This window comes from Anser anser (genome assembly GCF_964211835.1).
Source record: "Anser anser genome assembly, chromosome: 19".
Lineage (NCBI taxonomy): Eukaryota > Metazoa > Chordata > Aves > Anseriformes > Anatidae > Anser > Anser anser.
The window spans coordinates 13,049,783-13,066,425 of NC_139740.1; the positions used below are offsets into that span (position 1 = coordinate 13,049,783).

At 41.5% G+C, this 16,643-nt stretch overlaps 1 protein-coding gene across 3 annotated transcripts in view; it reads left to right on the forward strand.

The window, feature by feature from the left end:
- The first annotated feature begins 16,473 nt into the window (after positions 1–16,473).
- The window catches only part of KCNJ16 (potassium inwardly rectifying channel subfamily J member 16), a 35,632-nt gene continuing 35,462 nt past the window's right edge, over positions 16,474–16,643 (forward strand). Inside the window, exons 1-2 of one of the 3 annotated variants that reach the window (XM_083805792.1) lie at positions 16,474–16,488; positions 16,570–16,639. The gene's annotated coding sequence lies outside the window, so the exon portion shown is untranslated. Of the gene's footprint in view, positions 16,489–16,569; positions 16,640–16,643 lie in introns of those variants that run through there. The other 2 variants (XM_083805796.1, XM_083805798.1) reach the window with 2 other exon arrangements.

A 16,643-nucleotide genomic window follows, 5' to 3' on the forward strand; every position in this document is an offset into this window, starting at 1 on the left:
CAATTACCTGAGCATTGCATCCTTGTGGCTCACAAATGCTACCGCGGGGCCACGATAAGGAAGGAAAGATCCATATCCTAACAGCCTTGTCATTAACCAGAAGCTTTGCTGTCATGAGAAACTTGAGAGCCAAATTGTGCACTAAAATCAATGGAGCTAACATTGCAGACAACTTTTGGATGTAATTTTCCTGTCCTTTCCTTCATCGAGAAGTTTGTACCACCTATATAACAAAAAGTGTCCAATCAGCACTGAAAATTCCTTTTCTTTCTGCCCTGATGCTTTTCTCTTTCCATTGCCGTGGAGGAAAACTATGTCTTAGCTAGTGTTAAAGGAGAGGGATCCAACTTAAGCAAAGGTTACACAAGCTAGCGCAATTACTAGAGTCTCCATATTTTCCCAATAACGAATCTCGCTCTAATTCAGAAGATATGCCCTGCCTGGGAAACAATGCGAGGTTGAATGAGGACAGAGCAAAGAATGAGATGTCATAAAAGCCTGACGTTCCTGAGTGCCAGCAGAACCGTCCTCTCCTGATGGGTGCTCTTGGGTTGCTAATTTGAGGCATTTGGAGCATTTGGTATACAGCTGTTCCGCTCAGAGTGCAATGGCAAGCGTTTTCAAGTAAAACCACAAGAATGAACTGATGAGGCCACTTGGAAGCCATGTTCAGAGAATTTACCTCCTCTGACTACGTTGCTGGTTTTTAGGAGCACAACACAGCTTTTTACCCCTCCCTTCCCTGCTGCTTTCCCTCGCAGAGCAGCCGGTACCGGGCAATGCAGGCTGGCTCTGAGGGGAGCAGGGGAGCTTCAGCCACGTTGGATGCTGCCAGATGGGGGAAAAAGGGGTCTCGTTCTGTGAGCACCTCCTTATTCCTCCTTGGAGAATCTGTTCCTGGAAGCAGTTAAAAAGGACCTTTTTTATTTCTTCCCTAGCTAACACACATGCAGCATGCAACGTGCTTTGTTGGCATGTTACACTGTAGGCACGGGCTTCGGAGAGAATTGTCCAACAGAAGGGGATAAAAATCAGTGAACATCTTCCCATGGTTGATTTTGTTAACTGGTAACCTGTTTACTCCTTCTGACAGTGGATGCAAATCCATCTGAACTGCCACAAATAATGATATTCATTAAACCCCATTAAACTAAAGAAGATCAAGGCCAGTGTAAGCGATGGAAAGAGAGGGGTTTCAGTCAAAGGGTCTACATAGATGAGACTCGAGTCCACTATGAGGTTCCTCGGGATCAGCCTTTGAACTAATCTGATTTAAAAATTTTCATCACTGATCTTGGGGAGGTTAAAAAGTTGGGGTTGAAATGTGGATGTTGGAAGAGGGGAATACCGAAAGGGAAGAACTAAGCAGCTCCAGGGGACTGAGTAATGGGAGTGGGGTGGAAATTTAGTAACACACAACGTAAAAACACAATTGGTCATAGCAAGAACTTTTGCTACGTACTCATAACATATTGGCTAGAAAAAAAAGAGAGAAGAGGAAGATGTGGTTACGAACAGAGGAAAATGATGAATCCAGTCCTAAAATATATCAGGGGAGATATTCACAGACAGGAAAGTATTACTCCTACTGTAGTAATATTTTTAACTGGAAGACGATGCCTTTTTTTTTTTGTCTTTTTTTTTTTTTTTTACTGTAATAATTTTTTGATACTCTGCACATTCCTCTTTACTTGGTTATATGGAGAATCAAACAAGAAATTGGCACTAAAAAAGGGGTGCAGTTAGTTCTTTAACCAGCTACTGAAACCTTTCAAATGCTTCATTGGGAAGTGTAAGAATGCATAACTGACTGCCAAAGAAGAACCAATGTTATTTAATTCTTTTTTTTTTTTTTTCCTTTCTTTTCTTTCCCTGGTATTTCTAGAATATTTTATGTTTGACTTTTATATCAGCAGGTTGCTGAAACTCATTTGGTATCTTAGCTTTCTTGATTTTTGTCTCCAAATACTTGTGCTTTTTTTCTATAAGAATTCCCTGTAATTAAACTGTTAATTTTAGAAGTTTATAAAGTTTGTTCAAAAAATAGCAGGTTTCAAAGACAAAAAGGGAAGAACAATTCACTAGAATGGTCTGATTCTTTTCCAGAACTACTATTCATCTGTTTACTCTCATAAAAACTGCACCTCACATGCTCCCTGATAGCTTTTTCTAGTGTACCTCTTTAGATATCATTCTATAAATTTCTTATTCGCCTACTAAAAAACAAACAAACAAAAAAAACCCCACAACAATGGTCTTTGAATGTTGTGCTTGAGCTTCTAAAACACTTTGAAGTCAAACACTTGCGGACAGGAGATCAGAGAACATACACAACAGGACCACTAGCCTCCTTCCTTCATCCCTCCCCACCTAGGCACGCATTCAGCGCTGGTTATTCTGTTTCTTAATTATCTCTGAAAGCTTACTTTATCAGGATTCTTATGTTTCCTTATGCTGTTGATGTTTCCATCCGTTCCTGCATTTGAGAGTAAATCAAAATTAAAGTGATATTTAGCATGTACATGCTGTGCACAGCACACTTGCTTGACTATTCTTCACTTCCTTTTCACATCATTCTTAATGGGCCTTTAAGGACATATCTGTATTCCCGGAGTGTTATTTATGGTTCTGACATCATCCCTCAAGGTGAACAGTACTTTGCTGTAGAGTATTTACTCTTTTATAGTAAATCTCCCTGCTGCTTTCTATAAAAACAGGAAAACAGCTGCAACTTTTATAGGTGAGAATGAATGTTTCTCCCTCCTCTTAACATACATTTCGTCATGGGGAAGTTAAAAGTGATCTTGGGAGGAGAAACAAAGCCTGAGTGTGGTCTTTCATGGTTGAATTTTATCTGTATTCCTTCAGCTGACGTTAAACAAAATGCATAAAGCCACACCAGATGTTTTTATTATCATTCATTACTTATATGAATGCAATATGGGCAAGCACGGTACAGAAGAAAAAAGTGGCCTTGGACCATGGGACTAGATCTATCTCGACAAACATCTTGTTAAACAGTTAAGTGTATGCACAGTGTCTTTGGATTAATCAGTGTAGAGCAAAACAAAATGTATAAAGAAATGCAGTCCACAAATCACAGGCACTGAGAGCACATTTACTGCAGAGGCAGGGGAGAGCCGGAAGGTTTCGCAGCTTCCTACTCGCCACTCCAAGAGCCCGTTTGGTAGAGGGAGCCTGCAAATACCATGTAAAGAGTAGCTCTGGAGAGGTTTCTAGCACATGCATCTAATTAGAAACAAAATAAAGTGTAATTATTTTTAGTTAGCTTTTTTTTTCCTTTCTCTTTTGTAACTGTGATTTTAAAAGAAGTTGCTTATATTATTTCCACTTGCATCTGAGCTGAACAAAGTGCGATGATGTAGTACATAACACGTGCTTCAGTCCAACTGCCTCCAGCACTTTGTGCACTTAACACAATGAAGCTTTCCGACAGCTGGAAAGATCTTCTGCAAGGTTGGGGGGTCGAATGGAAATTTCTGCATATTATCACCTCTGGGATATGTTTTTTATATCAGCATTTTAGGTGAGGTATTCTTCTGAATGAAGCCCTTCTGCACTGGAGTGGGAGAAGATCACATGCCAATCCACCCTGGTTAGATTTTGCACCCAAAGTTTATACACCCAGAACAACACGGAGCAAATCCGGGGCCAAACCAAGAATCTGTTGTGATGCAAAATATCTGCTTGCTCAAAACTTCAGTGCTCCTAAATAAAGCACTGAAACCAGATTGTCTTGACCCATAGTCAGTGCTGGTGCTTCAGCCTCCTTAAAATCGATGCAAAACCTGAGAGTTCTTGTCCTAAATCCACAGTATGGTGTTCGCCACATCACACAAAGCTCTGCGTGTTATCTTGGAAGATCTGGGCTTTTAGGCCCAAATCTTTCTGAGTCAGATTCCTGTTCTTGACGTAGGCAATCCAAAATATTATAGCTGTAATAAAGCAGTGGTGAATTCCTCCAGGCTTCAATAAAAGCTAGAAGCTTTATTTTGTTAATTGGCTGGTCAACTGTTATTTCTGAATCTTCAGATAGCTTTTCCTCTGAGTGTTCTCCGCAAAGCTAATGAGTACATTTGAGCCCAAATGTGTTTAAATAAAGATAATTTATAGTAAACTTTCAGAAGGAAAATGCTGCCTCTCTCGATAAGTTTTGCTGATGTGTGCAGACTGGATACTGCCCCTACAGCTTCACAAGAACTTTAGAATTTGATCCCTCCTTCGTTCCACTGTTAACTGGCCAAATATTTCAAACATTTTCCTTTAAGAAACGTGTCCTTGTGGGTGAAAGTCCATTAGTAACAGTGTACTTGCATCTTGTCAGGACCAGACTTTAATGGCTGTTTGAATTTTAACTATTATTTGCTAGCTGTTCCTGCTCATGCCAACTAAGTCCATAATAAAAGCCATTAAATACCAAGTAACTGGACTCAGTGTAGCTGCAGGGTACTACACTGTGTATGATCTGAATTTACCCTTTGCAAAGCAAAGACTTTGACCCTTAGAGAGCTTCCGGAAATGGAAACCTTTTTTTTTTTTCTTTTTTTTTTTTTTTTTTTTCCCCAAAGAAGACTGCCTACAAGAATGAAAGTACTCTTCTTTGCCCCGGGGAAGATCAAGCATAGTCTGAAGGTACCGTGACAGATCGTAAGCCTTTTTCCTATTTACAGGATGAATGAAGACACTGTAAAATACTTGGCACTGATTTGCTGCAAAATATGGGACAATGCAAGCTGGTGTTTGAATTGGTGCCCCACTGAAGAGCGAGGGAGCTGCCAGCATGCCCGGATGAACAGGGCAGGCGAGTCCAAGCCAACTCCATATTCTTCTGTCCTTTGCCTCTGATTGCTACTCCCTGAGCACCAAAAGCCCTGGTGGCACAGAAAGCAGGACTCTGGGAAGCACTGCCCAGAGAAAGAGCAGGGTGTGAAAAGAGGAGCTGCGGACAGAGCAGACAGAAGTGATAGGCAATGCATTGGGCAGATGGAGCCCTGATTGTGTAACATCAAAGAACACACCACAAAAAGTTCCCAGAACATCTGCCGTGGGTCAAAGGAGAGGGCTACAGCCTCTAATCTCAGCTAGGAGAACGCAGACCCTCCTCAAGCACAGCCTTGTCCTGCTGTAACCTGAGCGAGGAGGCTGGATAAGAAGGGGGACGTGCTGTCCGCCTCCCGAGACCGCATCTGAGTGGAAGCATTACATCGCAAAAGAAGGGAAAAGATAACACAACCCCTCAAGAGATTTACCTTCCACTTTCTGAATGGGTTTTCTGCAAAGACCTGGGGACCAAAAGGAACGCTGGCAGCATTTTCACCTACACAACAAATCTGATTCTGAGCCATTTAAAGTGGTTAGAACTAATAAATCAAAATCTGTAAAAGCTAAAGAGAGAAAAGTTAAAGGCATGATGGTTAATATGAAGAATTTGTATCTTTAAATATAGATGTGAGGTAACAAATGCAAGTAAAGTACTTAGTGCATGAAAGGAGAAAGGTAGGACAAAGGTTATAATAATTAAATTTTCCTGGTTATTTACTTACGGCCCAAAGTCAACTGAAGAAAACAGAAAGCCTTAGTGGGCTTTGGAATAGGCTGTTAAGACATTTGCACATCTTAAATGATTGCTGGATGCAACCAGTGCACTGAGACCAGAGTGCAGAATGAAGAATTAAAAATAAGCAACACATTAGCTGAAATGGGAGCATAACAGAGAGCTCACAAAGCAATTTTCCATGCAAAGCCCTAACACACAAAAAACAACAACGAAAAAAAAAATCCAAAACAAAACTCAGCCCTCACAAGTGATGTTCAAAACAATGCTTGGCTAGAAAGATGAGTTTTACACCATGTACCAAATGTGAGCAAACTCCACAGCTGGAGACACTAATCTGAAAATGTTCACTGCGTGAGCTGATCACTGCAAGGGTGAGGAAGAAATTTATTTCCCCGAAGAACAATAACCTATTGGCAAGGTGTACCACAGAAACGCTTCACCTTTTTCCACTAGTGAGTGTTGTTCGTGGCTGGATAGCAGCCTTGACAGACCATTAGGCATCATCTGTTGAGGCAATATCAATACAATATTGAAGGTCGCCCAGGAAAAATGCTGTTTAGCTGAAAGGGCTTTCCATGTGATTCTGTAGGAATAGCTTACTGAGGCTTTGTTAGCAAGCTAGCTGAGAGTAATTTGCAACACTTAGCTCACTATCTAAAGTAAATCACAATGTATTTTGCATTTAAGATGTTTAATATAAAGCTAGCAGCATATGGGGGAGCAATGTAGGATTGGCCTTCTTTGGATTAGGTTATTTACACCAAATTGGCTCTCTCTTTCACAAAAAAGCATAATGCTGTGTAATTTCATAGGGCTGGAAAGCTTGATTCCACATAGGTTAAGACTTAAACTGCTTGCAGAGTGCCTGGATCATTTATTTCTGTTTGAGTGCGCTGTGCCAGTTGTCACTGAGGCCCAGGAAAGCCCTGAGAAAGCTGCTGCTCCCAGCTACCCGGCGGTGGTTTTCACAGAACGATACTAAGTGCTTGAGCTACAAGACTAATTTGCTTCTAAGTACGTTCTTTTTTTTTTATTAGAATCAGAACAAGAGTTTGCACGATTTCAGTGATGTTTAATGGGGATTAGTTTGAAGTGAAAACGTGTTTTCCATTTGTCAGAGACAGACACAACAGGGAGCAGAGCCCTGGAGATTACTGAAAGCTCTGGGTGGTTCTGGGAGGCCAAAGGCCAAGTGACTTCAGATTTCAGTGGAGTGTAATGATCCCCTAGAAATGCACGGCCCGGTGTGTCTTATTGTGCAATTATGGCATGGAAATTGTAAGGCTTTTCTGAGCTGTGGATTAGTCACTGCGTGCCATTAACACAGGTATGAGACGATGGTCAGGCAGCACCAGCCGCATCCAGAGCTACCTGCAGAAAAATCTCCTCTCTCATTTTCCCGGCTTCACTAGGATGCAGTACCTCTTCTTCAGTTTAACAACGATTTATATATAGAGTAGCAAATGATGTAGAGGGTAAGGTGATCCCCTGATTCACGGATAATGAGTTTGTCATTTTGCCTACCTCAGGATATTTATACAGTTCATTAGTGGGACAAAGAATTGTTATTTCACAGCTCAAAGAGGTTACACTGTGCATTGTTTTTCTATTCAGTGGTGTCTGACATATGGTAGACTTAAATCTCTGTACTTATCAAATGACTTGCCAACACAGAACATACTGGCTTGTTTCATAATACTTACTTTATCTATTCACTTATATTCAGTTGCTAAAACAAATATTTTCCTTGGCTGTGTAGCAGTGTGTTCTGTGGGTTGCTGAAGGTAGACAAGCGATACTTAGCAGGCTGGGGTTTCTCCCTGCATCCATCCTCCGAATGCCAGCTCCAGGCACAGGTGCCCTGAGAGACATCTTGAACATCTTTAATGTATGAAAGACCTGAATCTTTCTGGAGAACCTTCCCACCATGACTGCTTAACACCTCATTGTCCCGAGAGAAAGATTTTGTGTCTACCGGGGATACAGCACTCCTGTGATCCTTAATCATCCCTTCAATTTTTCCGTTTGGACAGCCAGAATACTTTAACCACGGTGTGAGTAACACAATATTGCTCCAATTGATTTTTCTTTCATCTCAGCTATTTGCTAGCTGCCTTTCTTGGGACAGACTTGAATGCTGTTAGTGACCTTCTCAAAACACTGTGTTCATTATTAGAACCAGGTCATAAATACCCCTGGGCACAATGAAATGCCTCACCTGCGATTCTTCAAATAGTTTCCACTGCTATTAATTCTTTTAGGTGTATGAGGTCTCCCACATGTCTGTTCACTAAATAGATATCATCTGGAGGTACCTGAATATAACATTTTGGCATCAAATATCTTCTATGTAGAATACATAGACGTATTACTTGTAGATTTATCAATGTACCAAATTCTTGATTTCCTGGAATAGGTCATTAAGAGGGAGAAAGTTCAACTTCAAATGGGAAACTGAACTTTTCCAAAGTTCATTGGTGTTAGAGGTCAAGCTTTAGTTCAGCTCATTACAGACACAGATGTTAAATTCAGATTAGGAGTTACATTTTGGGAAAGTTTAAGAGGTTTTGGGATCTGTGGTTTTGGCCTAACCCACTCTTTAATCAAAAACGACATCCCTGGGCAAGAAAGTCTTCAGCTCTCTCATACCTCTCTGAAATACGCATTCAGACATACAGAAGCTATTTCAGTCTTGATGAGGAAACTCAGGTCATGTTTATTCCCACAATACAGCTGAATAATCTCCTCAAGGCCATATGAAAAAAATAAATGAGGACTTATTCTTGTTTGTCAACCATGACTTCTATGGAAGTGGTGGGTACTATATATGATATGCTACGGCTATGCTCTTTTGGACATCAGCATCTTGTTTTGGGTTGTTTTCAATTACTTTCATTATAAACACAATGACTAAAGTCATGTTAAATTTAGAAAACAGCTTCTTCAAGTTTCTGCAAGAAATTCTTGCACGTTCATTCATCAATGCAGTTTTTGCATTTTGTAGCCGCCACTTAAAGGTCTGAAGAGTCACAGTACCCTTTATGTGAAACACGATGGAATCAAGCTGGGCTTGTAGAAATACTTCCACGTGGTATCTCTGACAAATGTGACCCTCACCTACTGAAATTTTCTGGCCTGAGAGTGGTGCCTGAACTCTTTGCACAGAGAAGTCAGAATTCACTGCAGAGAAAGGCACCAAGAGAGGGACTGCTGCAGAAAGCCAGCTTGTGAAGGGGTGGTAGCGCTGCCGCAGTGCTGTGCTGTTCTCCAGCCACCTGCCAGCCAGAGCAGTTACTGGGCTGGGTTGTATCCTTGTTTAAACACAAAAACAACCACAACAAATTTGAGATAACTGTCAATTTATAGGGTTGTATTACAATCACAGCTAAAAATCTGATGATCACAGTGTATTATGTAAACAGCATTTATGAGTACTTATAAAAATGAATTTAGTTACTCAAAGTTACTTCTTCACAGCAGGTAAATAAAATGTGAATTTTATATACAGGTGAACAAGAGAATTAACCACAGACATGTGACTGGAACTGACCCCAGGCTTTCTCCGTGTAACATTTACTCCATGAAGAAAAGGAATTTGCTAATATATAGCATTTTCTATCAAATATATGTGCCAAACAATTAGAAAAAAAAGTTAAAAGAACACTCATGAAAGAAATAGTATCTCACAACTATTTGTAAAGACGTGAGAGTATTTAGTTCTGGGTAATGTCATACCAAAATGGTATCAACAGATATTAGACAGCTTTCGAAAGTGACCAACAATGATTTTGAGTTGGAAGAACTGATTCATAAAAGTAAAATAACAGTGTTAGTTTGTTCTTCTTGTTTTACCAAACATAACAACAGCATTGGAAAGGGATGGTTTAGTGGGGTATATGAAACATAGCTAGAATTATTGGGATGAAGTCAAGGGAACAAGTGCCCTAGATAGGAGGGAAAACTTTCTGACACTGCTGTCTCTTAGGCTGCAACAGCCTGCAAGGAGAAGTGATTGAGGCCACATCTCTTGGAACAGTTGAAACTAGCTTAGCCAAAGCACCAGAAACTGCAGCACAGAGAACAATCCTGGCTTGGCAGGGTAGCGGACAGGATTAGCAGAGGTCTTTCCTAGGGTTGCAGAGGGGCTGCTGTAGGGGTTCAGAGCTATTTTTGTCTTTTAAGACAACTGTTTGATGAACGACTCTATTATTTCCCAGCTGTCAATGAATATGAGGAAAGTGTTTCCTGTGGAGTAAAATCTTTCCTCCAAGGTGAAGAATCAATTGGAGAAAAATACCAATGTCACATTCCAGTGCTTCAGTCCTTATTGTGCTTGGCATGTCGTTTCCTCCGTCCTACACAGCAATTGGTCCAAACCAGGACAGAACCAGCCTGTTCTGTCTAATAAAATTTTATTGCATTGCTTTTCAAAATAACAATTCCTATACTAGCACTTTGAAAGCCAGGAAGGCACACAGGCAAGAAAAAACATGCCTACAACTCATTAAGGCTACGAAAATAGTTGCATAAACGGATCTGACAATGCAGTGCAGTTTGTCATTCCAGTTTCATTCCACTAATTGTTCTTTTCTTTTTTTTTTTTTAAATGAAGAACTATCACCCCAAAATAGACTCTTTCCATAAGAAAGCACAAAGATGAAATTGGAAATAAAATCATTAAGTCTTATTATCTGTACAGCCACACCAACATTTTTTTTTTCCAATGACCTTCTCAGTTTCAATTTTCTATGTTTCTATGTCAGTTGTGCTCTCTTAAATTCTGCGGGAAAAGAGGGAAAAAAGATAAAAGGAAGTGGTCAAGCCACCATACTCTGTGGTGTTGCAATAACAGGAAGCTGACCATTTTCAGCATTGTCAGTCACTCCTACACAGGTTCAGCTGCTGGAAACAATCACCAGCAGCACGGTGTTTGCACTGAGCCCCCTCACTTCTTGACTTCCAAAAACTCCAAAGAAAATCTGTCAGAATCTGGGCAGGAATTTGCTTTGCCTTTGGATGCCAGAGCTCCCCACAACGGCTTCTATCTCAGGTTATGGAAGCAAAGTGGTTTCTGAAGAGACTCAGTGACCTAACAGTGGTGCCCTAAGTCTCGGTGCAGACGTTTGGCTCTTTCCTGGCCACCTACCAACACAAGCCTTTCCCCATCCTTCATTTTTATATTTTTCTACCAAGTAGGCCCTGCCACAGGAAAGTTGAACTCTGCATAACTCAGTCAGTCACTTTTGGCCCCTGACTGAACTCTACAGAACCCCGAACACAGGCTGGAGGCAACCGTGCGGCGCTGTCACTAACGGAAGGCACCCAGATGGCTCCCAGCTGCTACCTCAGGCCTCCCTTTGAAGCCCTGTCAGGCTGTCTGAGGGCTGCTTTGCCTCTCTCACACACTCTTTGCCTTCACTGTTCCGCTGTCTTTCCCCTATATGCTGCCTGTGCCGCCATTGCTCCCTCGGCAGCAGGCCCTTCCCGCCCGCCTTTCCCCAGCCGCCCTGGGCAGCGTTGCCCAGGCCGGGCCCTTGGGGCTGAGGGGCTGCAGGCAGGCCCGAGGGGTTTTGGGGAGCTCAGGAGGGGATGGGGAGCTATCTTGGTGAGGGAGGTGAGACTCAAGGGCAAGCGCAGGCTGTCTGTCGTCAAGCTAGAGAATAACAAGGTGTAAAACACAAAATAAACGAATCCCTTCTGTGTCAGAATGGGCCTGGTGTGAGGAATTCCTGAAGGGCGCGTGGTAACCTGTGTGGAAAATATCCCGTCATAAAGGCTGTGCCCACCAGCAACCTGCTCTAGGGCTTACCAAGCCCCTGGGGGGCTGTGTCCCCTTCAGAAAGCATTCGCAGAGAACAATTACATTTCTTCTTGTGGTGTTTTATTGTTATTTTTTAACATTTTAGTCTACCTGGGTTCCCAACACAGCAGGTTCCAGAGCTGCCTCTTCCAGATCACCCTGATTTCAATTTGTATCTCTTAGTTAAGGGCAATACTAGCCCAGAAACACAGGCAGGTATGTGCAAGCTCCCATGAAACAGTGGGATCGGCAGGACTGCGGTACCGTACATAAAAAGGGTCTGCCATTTTATCCAAGAAATACTTCAGAGTAAAGGAACTGAGTGATTATATTTGACAGACTTGTTACTTCACTTAAATATATTAAGAAACTTCTACCTCATTTTTCTGATGTCCTCCCTTTCTCTCACAACCTGGAAAGCGCAAGGAGAGGTCTCTGAGAATGGGAGCAAATGTTTCTGAGATGGTTGCAAATGAACTCTTTAATATGAAAAAAAGAGATAGAGACAATCTCCATTTAATTTCCTCTGTTTGCAACAAGATAAGTCCATCCTTCTCCTATTACATCCATGGAAGTCGCAGTCTGTGATTTCCTTTGCCATCCTGCTAGATAAGTATGAATGAAGCTAACACGTCCTTGGCTCTTGCACAGGTGGATGAGGGAGATACCCTCATGAAGCTAAGAGCCGTTCCAACCTGTGTAAGTCCCTTTAGCAAACACTACCCCAGAGGGGCCTGAAAAAAACGTGGGTCGTGGCCAGGCATAGCCCATTACACACACTTAAAGGTTGGTGTATAGTCAGTGCACATTGATCCTTGAGGCATGAGCTCCTATTTAGGCCATGCATCTCCACAGCATCTGTACTTGCAGGCAGTGACAAATAAGTTCCATCAGGCTGGTGGTATCGACTGCCTTTGTACCGTCTCATTCTGTGCCTGTTTTATGCTGCTAATGCTGAAAAGATTTCAATTTTAAAAGGGAAAAAATGGAAAAGAAAAGCATAGTGCCATTGAGTCCACAGAGTGCCATTGAGTCCCTAACTCATTCCCCAGCTGTTTGCTCCAGGCACTGGAGAGTTATAAATAGCTGGGAGCAAGAGTGCGGAACAGTGCTATATACATTTTGTAAACGGAGCTCTGAGCAATGTCCTGGTTTCAGGACCAGTGAAGTCAATAATGGCCTAGAATCTACCTCCATGTGCAGGTTATTATAACATGGAATAATAATAAAAGTGTTTCTGGATTTTCACAAGTTCAAGTCATAAAGAGGAGGGAAATTATATATTTACTCTGCCTTCCAGTCACTTTTTGTAGCTTTTATTGGAACTTTTCTCTGAGAAGAGAAGGAAGAAGCGATGTTTGTCATCTCTGGATAAAGAAGAAAAAGGAGAGAAGAGAAAAAAAAAAGACACAAAAGACTTGAGTCTAACTTCAGTTCTGTTGTCATCTTTCAGGTTTAACAGTGCTGCAGTCAACAGTAATAATCATTTAAGCAAGTCAGTATCTTTTTCAGTGGCTTCCAATTATAGACAGTATTGCAAATAAAGGAATCAGTGACAAAACCACTGTTGATTATCATGCATTATTCGCCAGAGCAAGCCATGTTTCTTCATTACTACTAAGCAGAATTACAGTGAGTCATTCTATCAGAAAATCTGAACCATGTATAATAGTTAGTAGTTCAATATAATAAGGCCAGGGTGGGGAAGATATAATGGAGCCATATTTAGTATGGGACTGGGTACAAGGATTTATGGATATATGTTATTCTGTTCCATTGAGGACTATCACAATAGTAGTCTCCTGAAACAAGTATTTGTATATGTGTGAATAAAACATTGATTTTTCCCTGTTGGACTCTATTTTGCTTGATTTTTTTGAGTCAAGTAGAACTATATTATTGAAGTCATTTGTGATCTTTGCAGCCCAGTTTACTCAGCATAAAATGGGACTAACTGCTCTTACTGCAGGGTAGAATACATAAGATTGTGGGACTGTAAGATACTCTGCTAGTCAAGAGCTAAATCCCTCTTAGGGCACAGATATTTTTTGAGCCTACTTTGAAGTAAATGGCAGATGACATCTTCAGTTTGATGGGGGACAGATGCTCTGTCATTGCTGCAGGTAACCCCGCCACTGCCACTTTGACCAGGAGAAGCACTAAGATGGTCGTGGCACTGTTTGAACAGAGTAATTTCTACAGCAGGCTATTGCCTTCACTCCTATTGACTTCTAAGGAACTTCTGACTGGTGGCCTGAAGGTGCAGAGGACATTGGTGGCAACTGAAATAAAGAAGATACTAAGTAGAAAAAGAAGGACCGTCTGACCAAATCAAAGCTAAAAAAAAATACAGCATCCTACAGTCATCAGGCAGGGCAAACGGTGATTGGTTCAAAGCAGGAGACGAGACACAAAAAGAGTACATATGCAGCTGCTTCAGTTCCAAGTGGTGTGCTTTGCACATGCTACTGAAGCTCCAGCTTGTGTGACAGAAACAGTCATCTGCAGGCAAAGGGGGTGTTATATTATCTACTCTAAGATGATCTTGTTTTCATTTTTATCTTGCGTGTGTTGTCATCTCCTGCTTTGTAGTGCTACAGACTTGTCTATGCTACAAGCATGAGGCTGCACTCAGCAGTGTGTGGTAATTAAGCCCTTTGAGGGTCATGCATATTTTAATTATTACTTGTTTTATTGTCGAAAGCTTGCCCACATGAGATGCAGTCTTGCATTCCATGTGGGACTGAAATAAGGGTCAACACATTCCTTCAGAACCCCAAATATTAAACAGACATTAATTTGTTTTGAGCTTTGCACATTTTAGATGAGCATAAATCAAGATGTATAATGGAGAAAAAATTTCCTCCATATGTTGGAAAGTTGAACTGAGACACTAACGCTAAGTGACAAAAAGTGGTGGCTGCAACAGAAAGTGATTAAATGATTTGTTTAGCATTTATGTAATGTATGAATGCACCTTGTCTATGTTAAAGTAAAGTAATGATAGGTTTTCCACCAGCAAAGGCTGTGAATTTTAGCTGTATTCCCATTTGGGATTCTGAAGTTCTCAGGTTCCGGCTTACACAACAGCAAACTCTAAACGCAGACCAGTTTTTCATCCATGAAATGGAGGTTAAATAACACTTGACTGAAGTAGACAAAACAAGAAGATACGTAGACTAACTGGAAACATCAAGATTTGAAAATTACCTGATAGGAAAAGGGAGGGGAAGGGGATCAAAGACGTCCCAGGGAATGAAAAATTCCTTCACAGTGCTTCCTGTTCTCTCTGTTATGCTAACCAAGGTAGGATTAGGTTTCAGCTGCCAAAAGAAATAACATTTGTAGATTTTTTTTGGTCTGGGGAAGTGGGATAGAAAGATTTAAGACAGCTTTTTCCAAACTATTTGCTTTTTGTCAAGCAGTCAAGTCTAGTTATTGTTATTAATTTGTATCACAGAACTACCAAACTGAGACTGGCTTTCCATTGTATTAGCTGCTGTACAAATATCCCGTCAGAGGCTGGTCTTACCTCAAAGAGCCCGTAGTCTGAATGGACCAGACAGACAAAGGGCATTTTGCCCTAAGTTGTATGGCTGTTTAGCCGTTGAGCTGGAAATTATACTTATCTCCTCTGAGTCATAACCTAGTACCTCAGCTACCGGAGTACAGTTCTGGGGAACAGAACTGTCATTAAAAGAAATGAGCCTGCCTTCTTGTATCCAAACACAAGGTAGGGGGAGAGTGGTTCATGAGTTCCTTTAAGCATCTTTGTGGTCATGCAGGCAAAGGTTTGTGCAGCTACTTTAGGCTGGAGAAGTATACTTCCCTGTGTCATATCTCTGGGATTTCAGAGGAAAAAGTTAGAGGTAAAAAATCAGTACAGTGGTGTTGGATTTTTTTTATTTTTTTCCAAGCTGGCCTCAGCCTCTGGTAAACTCTTGTCTAGGCCAGCTCCTCTGAAAAAAGAGTGTTTAAAGAGCTTTAGGAGCCTACCCTACATAGGTGCTTTTGTAGATCCTGTCCTCAGGGCTCTGAATAAAAATAAATACTAAAGAGGCTGAAAGCGAGGGAGAGAGAACTGAAATTATGCTGAACCTTTTGAAGATCCTGTAATGTTGCTAAAAGTCACCTTGGCCCATGAAAAAGTATCTCAGTGACAAAAAATTACCATCCATTCTGTAATATATACTGGGCATTTGAGTCTGTGCTCTCAGCTACAGCAAGTGCAAGGTTAACATCAGTTAGCCTAACTGCCCTGTTGAGCTGGAGAGAGCTCATACCACCATGCAGCAACTCATCCCTTGATTTAGTCCTTACAGTTTGCTGTGGTTTTGGATTTCTATTCCAGGTTCATTTCATATATAAGTTTCGGAAGTGCACAGGGTCTCTGTGGGGGGACTGCAGTCTAGTCTGCTCCTGACCTTGCATGGTCCAGAACCATATCTAGAAATTCAGATGACCTAAATTCATCTTTAAGTGCCTAAATTCATCTTTGAGTGCCTAAATTAATAGCAGGAACATGATGTTGTGAAAAGTGGAAAGCAGTAGCAGGTCCATCTTCCGAAAGGTCCTGAAGCAGCAGGGCTTCTGAGGAACAAGGGCTGCGCTCCACCCTGGCTCTCACCTGTTTCCAGGTATCTGCCTAGCAGGAACTGACATGCAACGCTCCCTGCCCCGCGTCTCGGGCAGAAAAGGAGATTGCACTTGTATAGACTGGAAGTCTTTACCTTAGCCTCACGCTAATATAGAAACAAAAGACTTTCTGATGAAAAAGTCTGACTAAATAAAACAGAATGTAAGTATGAACTTGAATCTGTTTATCCTAAGTGGTATTTCAGTGGGTAATTCAGAATCCAATCCTATGTGTAAATATTTGAAGTAGCATTTGAATTGTGAAGAGCTTTTCTGACATGGGTGAATTTCCTGCTTCTTGTTTTTGAAATCCTAACTGAGATGTGCACAGGTGACTTTAGCTTTCTGCTGTGCACGTCTGAGCTGCGGACCGGGAAGTAGCGGGGCAAGCAGCAGATTGGCTTTCAGCCTTTTCTCAAGATGCCAGCAGTTATCAAAGCAGACCCTCTGAGTTTGCTCACAGGAACAAGCTGGGGTAAATGTTTAACTTGAGTCTTTGGAGTCTATGGCTTGTACCTTTCTTTATTATTAACCCAAGCCCTGTTTTTCTTTACAGTCGCACGGCTGCTGGCACACAAGAAACAAAGGACCCTTGACATAACTTCCTCACGGAGGCATGAGCAAAGGTAA